Source organism: Thermobia domestica, chromosome 13, assembly GCF_964235325.1.
Source record: "Thermobia domestica chromosome 13, izTheDome1.hap1.1, whole genome shotgun sequence".
Taxonomy (NCBI): domain Eukaryota; kingdom Metazoa; phylum Arthropoda; class Insecta; order Zygentoma; family Lepismatidae; genus Thermobia; species Thermobia domestica.
The window spans coordinates 49,712,973-49,721,295 of record NC_137466.1 but is presented as its reverse complement, the minus strand read 5'-3'; positions in this window follow the sequence as shown (position 1 = coordinate 49,721,295).

The following is an 8,323-nucleotide window of genomic DNA, read 5'->3' as shown; positions in this document are numbered from 1 at the left end:
TTAGATATATTTTAATTCTTTCGGGAAATTGACATTGATTTTTTGAAATATTTGAATACTTTCGGTAATTTGACATATTTTTTTAAAATTAATATTTTCGGCAGTTTAACACTGATTTTTAGAAATATTTTAATTCTTTCGGGAAATTGACATTGATTTCTGGACTTTCCATAGTTTTTTGACACTGATTTTAGAAATATTTTACTAGTTTCAGGAATTTGACACTGATTTTTAGATATATTTTAACACTTTCAGGAGTTTAACACTGATTTTTAGAAATATTTTAATTCATTCGGGAGATTGACATTGATTTCTGGAAGTATTTGAATACTTTCCGTAGTTTTATCACTCATTTTAGAAATATTTGACTACTTTCAGGAATTTGACACTGATTTTTAGATATATTTTAATACTTTCAGGAGTTAAACACTGATTTTTAGAAATATTTTAATTCTTTCGCCAGATTGTCGTTGCTTTTTAGAAGTATTTTAATTGTATTATAATACTTTAACATGTGTTCTAAAATGTTTTTAATGCATAATTTGGAATGATTTTACGCAGAATGACATGCCAATAAATTAAGAAATACATTCATATGCATAATGGTCGATTACAAGCTTGGCAACCTATGTATACACGAATTCTCACTATTATACTCATAGCTAGAATACAATAAGTGAAAAAAAAAGTGTTTGTTTCTGTATAAAATACATATTTTATGCAGCATTGTGACCCATAACACGCTCTTGGTTGAAAGCTGATCTACCAGTTCCTTTGTGTCATCTATTCTGTTGAACATGATTTTCCACGAACAATATTGCCTCCACTTACTGATACAAGCAAAACAAAATCAGCGTGACTGAAGATCAATATTGTTGTACTATTTTACTCGAGAACTCTTTCCCAGTATTGACATCGTGGTTGAGTGGTTTTCCACTACGGATATAATGGACAATATCCAGCGATGTTCCTTTTTTTTTTTTTTTTTTTTTTTTTAATATATAACCTGCTTGTACCATGCAATAAGGTTGTAAATTATCTAGAGGAGAGGAACAATAGACAGTTTCGAGCGAAGTTACAATAACCAAAAACGACCTTGTTGACAATACCCTTGCATGAGCTGGAATACCTCATCCATCTCAAGATTTGTGAAAAGGGAAAAGAGAAAAAGAAAAGATATGCAAAGATCTGTCGCCACATTGTCCATGTCCTCTTTGCCGGATGTTCCCAGTGGGGGAGGGACGACATGGTTATTGCTTTTCTAGCATATAAGAGGAGGATTGGACCGGCGCCTTTCCGTTCCTTCTGGGAGCTACCACTCCTGGAAATAAAGCTGTTTATCCTCTAGATGTAATAACTGGTTATTTAAGTATGGGATGTGCACAGGTGTCGCCAAGAGCGCGCTCACAGAGTAGGAAATTATATATCAATTTTTATCTCTTCATCATAATTTTAGTACTACTGTATTGGCCCGAGTCACTACTTAAAAATTTCAAAGGGAAAAAGAAAAGAAAATACAAAGGACTTCTTTCAATTTGAAGTTGAAGAAGACACCAAAAACATAGTTTTATTTACTTAATTTTAGGTATTTAAACGTGCATTATTTATTTATTTATTTATGGTATTTCGAAGTTTGGATAATTCTACTATACGCAAGAAACAATTCTGAGTATGTACTAGACTTTTTATGTATAAAGCAGCATGTTACTGTACTTGCGTGATTCAATATCCCAAACAAACAAAAGATTTTTATTCTCACTTAACATTTAGCACACGTATCATAAAAAAACATGTTGTAAGTACCGTGCACTGAATTCACACATAAAACCACATATACACGAGTAACATCCTTTTGCATCTGCTATCACTTCGTAATCCTATAGTGACCGCGCTGACTCATGAAGCCTGGACTCTACACCAATCATAGAACTGCTTTCCGTCACGTGTGACGCATCGGAAGAATTCGGCACAATTCGTGCAGCTGTATTCCGAACGCACTCTTGAGAAACATGAAACAACAGGAGTGCACCAACAACGTTGCCAAACTTAGATGAAATGGCGAACGAGCGAAAAATAAACAATATTTTAAGAACTATAACATTAATATTAACAATAATTCGAATTGAATAGTAATAATAATAATAATAGCAAAAATATAAAAGAACGACAGAAACAACAACAAAAGAGAAACAAAACGAAACTTAGAGGCAACCTAACAACACTGTACACTCGGGAGATGTTTTCCGTTATATCGCGAGAGACGACACTGGCAACATTTCATGGATGGGGGTTGAAGAGCGGGACACACCCTCGCGTTATATTGGATGCTGAAATTGGTAGATCTAAGTCAAGCTTCACGACTCTGTGCGATCACTATAGTTTGCTTTGCTTGGATTTGCTTGTTTTATACAAAAAAAAAAAAAAATCTTCAGTTTCACTTATTGTGTAATATGGCATTAATACCATTTGGTTGAGATTCAATGAACCTTCTTAAATTTTCAACCATTTCGGAAACTTGAGAAGAGCTTAGCACTCACTCCTTCTTTACTTCACCGCCTATCTCTTGTTAATCGTTACCATCGTAGAATGCATTGTGTTATGTCACTCTTTTCTGTAATTGTAATCTGGGTAACTGTAAACCAGTTGAAACGGTATTGTTCTGTATGCAATCTGTCCAACATTAAATATTTTTGTACTACGATTTATACCATATTGTAGATTTGAAAATGAAACATTTATTTATTTAACAACACCAGATACAGCTTAGAGGCCATTTTACACTGGATATCTAACAACAATAACAATGGAAAGGATTTAGCAACGTATCGGCCAGAGCCTGTTTAGTAGGTACCATCCCGGTATTTGCCTGGTAGGACTGAGAAAAACCCTGGAAACCCCCAGTCAGGATGATCGGCAGCGGGAATCGAGCCCAGGACCTCCCGAATGCGAAGCCAACGCTCTACTACATCAGCTACTTCGCTCGGTCAAGCGTCTTTATGACTTTTATGAAATATGAACAAAATTACCTTAGTCATTTTTGAGAAATTCGTCCGAGAAAAATTCACCTCAGAGAGTGGACTATTCTTTGTAGATTTTTGAATGAAATATTATTTACACCATATTGTAGATTAGTTAATGAAATTAGTTAATGAAATTAGTTAATGAAAATGATTAGTTATTTTTGAAGAGGTCTTTTGGAGAAATCGTCCGAGGAAAAAAGAAAACGATTTTTTCCCAGAGAAACTATACTATACTATGTGGTTGTTAATGAAATATTGATTTATTATAAGTGAACAAAATCCTTAGTTTTTTTTTTTTTTTTTTTTTTTTTAATGAAAATCTCAATTTTGATCTTCACTTCCCAGTAAACTATCTTTGTTTTGGGGGCTAGGAAGAAAATTCGGAAAACTGCTTCTAGGTGAGTGTACATCAGTAACAGACGGATTGACATTAATATTATTATTTGCCGTGTGTAGGGATCATGAAACGTATAAATCCGTTAAAATCTCGAAATCGATTTTTATTTTCACGATCACCATTTCTTCTCTCCTATCGTGGCTCAAAAGTCAAAATGAGCGAATATGTGTTGAAGTGTTTTTTCGAAAATTTCACTTTTAAAGGGAGAAACGAGGAGCATTTTTTAAGCAATATACAAATTTCCAATTTTATATTCATTATTTAAAACTCAATTGTTCTTGTTTGAAAAAACATATATTTCTATTTGTATTATAAATGTTCTTAATTAACTGTAGTAAACATGTATAATTAAGTACCTAAAAGACTGACTCGGTTTTTTTGGAGGGGGGAAGGGGAACGCCCTCCTGCCCTCTTTCCAGTTGTTTCGTCTCTGTGGTTTCTTCAGTTTAGTGTTGGGAAGCCTCTTAGTACCAAAAGGGGAAATGAGCTTGTTCTGAGACGTTGCCACCTGGGGGATACCCACTTTCTGGCATCGTCATGAGAGTACATACTCAACTTACCGTGGATGAAGATGTTACTCTTGTCCTGTCCAAGGCCGTATACACTCTGTTTCTTTCATTGATAAGAACAATTACTTTCACTCATCAGAAACATATTCCCAATAGAACGAAACAATGTATCAAAAACTTGCATGGATTATTTTCAGATTTCTATTCAAATTATTTTTGGACAAAGTCCGAATATTCATATCTCGAATTTGATTCAATTATTTGAAATAATGTTACTTTCTACAAAATATATCGGAAAGATAGGGGACATGTGCTGCCATCTATTATTATTAACGCTCCGTTAAACTACCTTAATGTTCTGATACTGATACAGTGGTCACGAACTGCCATTTATTGATTAGTAACGCTCCGTTAAACTACCTTAGTATTTTGATGCTGACACAGGGATCGCGAACTGCCATCTATTGACTATTAACGCTCCGTTCAACTACCTTAATGTTCTGATGCTGATACTAGGGGTGTAGGTACATCTTAAACGCTATAGAGTAATTCCCTTTACTAGTAGAGACATAAATAGTACGGGTTTCGGTCCATCATATTAATAGACGTATCCCATAACCTTTCTTTTCGGTTTTGTCCTTCCTACTGAACTATTGCGAAGGGTGAGTACACAGCGTCCCGTAGTCGATTCCCTGCAAAAGCACATTGCGGTGGTTCGGATTGCGCCTGAAACTGCAGAGCCACGTCTCATATAGCCACAATGCTGAAAGGAATGAGCTTTTGTAGTAAAAGCATTGGAACTAGAACGACGTATAGTAGCGTCCAGCAGGCGTGCACCCAAAGGAGGGGTCTGCAGTTGAGGGAGGTTTAATGCTACAAGACACTACGTCTATCTAGTATTGAGCCGGTGCTATTTTGCACCCGAAGAGACGATAAATAATTGTTAAGTACTGATACCTACATTCCCATTACAAATAATAGAACTAGATTGTTTTTGTAAGAAAAGAAAGAATGCAAATGAAGTGTAAGACCAACATTTTTAGGATTTCTGTGCTCAACAAGTATAGTTTTATTAAAGTTGTACAATATATACCGGTATATCACGTTCTCAAATTTGGAGGGGGCGGTCTGGACCTAATACACCAAGTGGGTGCGCCCCTAGCGTCCAGTAACAACTACAGGCTGATATAAATTGTGGCGACCCAAGATTTAATTTCTTGGGGGAGGTTAGATCAGAGAAAATTTTGGACGTGCAGCAATTTTTTTTGTATAGGGTGTTTCAAAACAACACCGACAACGTTTGGGAAATGATTCCTGACATCAAGGTAAGACGAAAAGTATAGACCAACCTGGGTGCACAAATGCTTCCTTTCGGAGTTACAGGCTGCCGAAAACATGAAAAAGTGAACTTTAAAAGCCCATAGCTCCAAAACTATGGGACCTACCGTAGTCGGGTCAAAACTTCACTTAGGAACTAGTATGTGCCCTATTCAAATATCCAAGTTTCAGAATCCTGCGGTACTTTCGCAATAGTTTTTATAGAGGTAGTTAGTGAGTACTTTCAATTAAATGCCCGTAGCCAAACTCCCTGTATAAAAATTATTGCGTGAGTATCTTAGGACTCTGAAACATTTATTTTTGGGTAGGGCACATATTAGTTCCTAAGTGAAGTTTTGACCCGACTACGATAGGTCTCATAGTTTTGGAGCTATAGACCTTTAAAGTTCATTTTTTTAAATGTTTTCGGCAGCCTATAACTCCGAAAGGAAGCATTTGTGCACCCAGGTTGGTCTACACTTTTTGTCTTATCTTGATGTCAGAAATCACCTCCCAAATGTTGTCGGTGTTTTTTGAAACATCCTGTATATCGGAAAGGATAGTTGTACTTCTTGATCTACATTACAATGCAACATGTATGAGAGGGCGCTCGCTCTCTCCTGTTCATTGAAGGGTATATACTGTAATGAAATTATGACTTGAATTTGGGGGGGGGGATAATCATATTGCATAAAATATATCAAATCAATATTGTTTTGTATTTTTAGGAGTAGCAATTGTATGTAAAAAAAAAAGCACTTAATTAGGTAAAAAAAAAAAAAAGAAATTTTTGACAAACAGTGACAACTTATCGTAGACTAATGAGGTTCTCAGGCAGTGAAAAGTAATTAGGAGAGGGAAAAGTAGCTGTTATGAAGAATCTCAGGATCTAAATGATGTAATATTATTGTATATACATAAAAAGGTGAGCAAGAGACCAGGCAGGGGTGAGAAATAGTTCAGAAAACATCCAAATTCGAAACTCACAATCCGATACAGAGGCCAACTCGGACATGGGTAGACAAGCGCGATCTTCAATGTAAGTTGTATTTTTCAATTTTGTGTATAAAATTTTGTCACTTTAGAGCTCCAAGCGCAACGAATTGGTTTCTTGCGTTTCAGTATAAAATTGTATTGTTTTATATCTTTTAGTTTTCATTTTGTTTTGGTAAATAAAGCATGGCATTTTTGTAGAAGAAAAGGAATGTTAATCTTTTGATTTAATTTTACCCTGCAATTAATTTGATATATGACAGGCAGACATACTTGGCTACCGAGAATAAATACTCTAAACCCTAACTACCACACTCTTTAAACAATACCTAACCCATCCTGGATAAAAACGTCACTCCTGTCCTGTGCAAGGCCGTATTCAGGACGAAGGGGAATACCAGACTACAATAGTAACCTGGAGTACACGTGGCTCACTGATAGAGCGTTCACTTCTGATGCTGGGGGTCCGTGGTTCAATTCCAGACCGTGTAAGTTTGTAGTGGACAATATATCTTCCGTAAGCTTGCTCCGAATTCTTCCGTTTCCTCCCACACTATCATTCACTGTCATGTTCTTTAGTATTTCTAATGAAATTTCTATTAGCAAATAATCTATTCAAAATAATAATAATAATAATAATAATACTGCCATGAACAAGTCACTTTAATCAATGGTAGTAAACTTACAAGTTTTCTGTTACCGTGAAAGCAAGTTCGACATTTTTTCGGCCTATTGAATAAATTCTACTAACTGACGTCTGTCTGTGTGCAGCCAATTAGGTTATATGTATAGTCAGGAAGGCAGGAGGAAAAAAAAAAAAAAAAACAAATCACTTTGAAAACTAGACTTGATAATGCAAATATCTGATGACAGACATAAACACGTCTGATTCTCCATGAGATAATTTTGTAGTTGTGAATTTTCCTACCTTGTTGCCGCGCGCATCCAGCACTCTGTCAAGGGCAAGGCAGGAGGAGCCCGCGGACTACTTTGCGTAGTTCATCTAACGGTCTGTATGGACATTACTTTTTTTTTTTTTTTTTTTTTTACCTTGTTCTGACACACCTAGATCCACATCCACATTATAACACTCCCACAAGAAACATTGACACTGTTCATTGCAGAATTAGATGTCATCCTACTAACCTTCCCTCCTCAATTGCTCGTACTACAACTTCATGATATAAACCAATTAAATTACAACCAAATTGTAGTCTTTGTTTGTATGTCAGACTTAATATAATTAAATTCCTGCAGATAATTATCTCTCTTTCATTTTAAATAATGTTATATATATATATATATTTGGCATTCCAAAGTTTAGTCAGTGAGTTGTTTCATTTTCAACCCTTTCTAAGTAAATAAAGATGAGTGTCTCGATTAATAATGTTAATGAACTAATGTACAAACTTCAAGAATTTGTTAGAATTGTCCACAGATGGTGTTGGTGAAAATGTATAGCATTATGAAAAATATCACGCCAATCATTTTGAAGGAAAGTTTGAACACTATACAGGGTGTTACAAAAATGTGTGACAATACTTTGGGAACAGATTCCTCATTATCAAAATAAGGAAAAAAGGATCATATGGACTCAAAAGTGGATAGTTTCGGAGTTATAGGGTGCCGAAAACGTGAAACAAGTGAGCTTTTGAAGTTCATAAGCTCCACTGCTATGGGTCCTATCGTAGTTGGGTCAAAACATCACTGAGAAACTGATCTGTGAACTATCCAAATATCCATGTTTAACCCTACAACGGTCGGGCGGAAAAAAATTTCATAAACAGTCGGGCTGGGTCTGAGAAACCCAAGAAAATAAAAGTACATTATTAATTTGTAATCAATATTTTTAAAAAATAGAAACATACTTTTATGTAATTACAAGTATTTCTAAAGCAGAAAAAAGCATTTCAGCTAAAAATGGTGTTTTCGCTTATTTTTAAAAACATATTTCTAATTGTTTGCACATTTGAGTTAGTAAATTATATGAGTTTTTAAAGAAAATTATGTAAAAAGGAATACTTGCATACATGTTGCTATAGATAAGTAATCTTATAAACGAAACTTATACGTTTATTTAACATAAC